We start from the raw sequence: 2158 nt of genomic DNA on the forward strand, positions 1-2158 counted from the left end.
ACCGCCGCCGAGGGCTACCCGGCGGCCCGCGTCCTACGATGCCAGGAGCCGCGGGGCCAAAATGCGGCGGACACCGCGGCTGACGTCACTACGGCCCGCCGGCCCGGATCCCCCTTTCCCGCCCATTGGGGGAACAGGGGCAGCGGGAGGACGGTAGAAAGGCCGCGAGCGGTGGCGCCAGCCACCTGGTTTCTGCTCCCTTCCTGTCCCTGTCCCCGCAGTCCTTCCTTCGTGTTCTCTCGAATTTTCCTAGTTTTTCGGCTGTCTCCCGGTCTCCACGTCCCTCCCTTCTTCAGGGCCCCCTCCTGACCCCCTCTTTCTGTTTCCATCCACCTGCCTGTCCTGCGGCCTCGCCCCTCTCTTTCCTTTACCCCCCCCCGACATTCTCGGGGGTTCCAGCCCGCGGGGCGCCTCGGACCCGCAGAGGTGGTGTCGGGCGCCCCCTCGCGGCCCCTGGCAGCCAGCACCGCAGGCCCGGGCGCTCGCCCCCCACGCCCTCCTCGCCCCCGCCTGGGGTTCCGCTCCCGGGTCAGCCGGGCAGCGCGCCCCCAGCGGCACAGCCAAGTCCCAAAACCCGCTGGGAGGTTTATGGGAAGCGGGAGGGGCGTCCTAAAGAAGAGACCTGGAGACCGAAGATACCCCAGGGAGAGTGGGATGGGGAAGGGGCGGCTGTCGTTACAAGCAGAGGTGGACAGAGGACAAATGTCGCTCAGATTTCTTCACACATTTCTCCACCGAGCCTGCACAGGGACGTGCTGGGAAGTCTGCGGTCGGAAATGGAGTGCGAGGGAACGTGTGTGGGGCGGCGGGGCGGGGCGGGGCGGGGCAGGCCAGAGATGGAGAATCGAGCTAGAATTAAAGGAATAGGGAGTGGCCCCCTGCCCCTGGAGGGTCGGAGCCATGAAGAATCGTCTGGCCTTTGAGGACTGGGCCTCTGCCGCCGGCTTCTTGCCAGGCCTCACCCCTGGATCTGAAGCAAATCCCTGCCCTCCCAGAGTTTGAAAAGCTAATAGGATAATTTTCCTCCAGTGGTGGTCATCTTCCAAATCCAGATGGTGAGAGTCTCCTGCCTGGCAGCCGGTCTCAGAGCGGATGTCCTGGAGGCAGAAGGTGACCAGGGACAGCGGAGGGGCTGTGGCATGTGGACAGCCAACAGCAAGGTAATAAGCTGGGTGTTTCTTATACCCACTATCCCACTGTGGGATCTAAAAGGCCCCTGGCCAGACTTTCTCAGGAGCCCCAGCTGTTTTACAGCCTCCAGATGTACCATCTGGCCAGGCGAGACTGAGGCTGTGGTTCTAGAATGTTCCAGCCAGTCCCAGAAAGGTCATTTTGACATTTCTGTGTGTGCCAGCCTGCAGCATGTGGGACAAAATGGACCATCTGCTTTCCAGGCCTGGCTGTGGCACCTTTTGGACACTTCAGTTTGTTTTCCCCTTCTGTAAGGACAATAATTACCACTCCCCGTGCCCCCCCCCCACACACACACAGGTTGTCGTGAGGGCCCCAGGAATAACCATTATAAAGGTTCAGCATGGTGCCACATGCATGGTAGGACTCATACCATAGGCTTACTTCCTGGCCAGTAGAATGTGGGAGATGTCACTCGCATGTCCCCTGAGCCAGTGCCTTGTGGCCCCTGCTCTTTAAACAGCCTATCCAGTATCTGGCGCTTACGGCCTCGTGATTGTGTTTCCTTCATCTTCAGGAATAGCCTCCCTGGGCAGGCCACGCAGGGTGCTGTCTGTCAGCAACTCGATGTTCTGGGGACAGCCAGGAGGTTGGGGGTTCCAAAGGTTCTGGATAAATTGACAGTTTGGAACTCAGGACACTTTTTTTCCCAGCATTGTTAAGATTTAGTGTTCAAAGCAGTGCCTGCTGCAGAAACCCATTTAGTTCCTCATAGATGCCAGCTGTAGCTGGAAAGGCCCTCAAAGAACTGGGGTGGAAACAACCTAACATTTCTTGAACACCTACTACATACCAGGCCCTTTATATTTGCCGTGTCACTTAATTCACATGATATGACATGCAGAGGGGCCCTTCATTGGCTGAAGCCGCACAGCTGGTGGGTGGTGGCAGGGCTGGGAGCAGACTAGGCCTACGTGACATCACACCTGGCCTCGCACCTGGCCGCACACCTGGCCTCGCACCTGGC

Source organism: Pteropus alecto, unplaced genomic scaffold (assembly GCF_000325575.1).
Source record: "Pteropus alecto unplaced genomic scaffold, ASM32557v1 scaffold134, whole genome shotgun sequence".
NCBI classification, from domain to species: domain Eukaryota; kingdom Metazoa; phylum Chordata; class Mammalia; order Chiroptera; family Pteropodidae; genus Pteropus; species Pteropus alecto.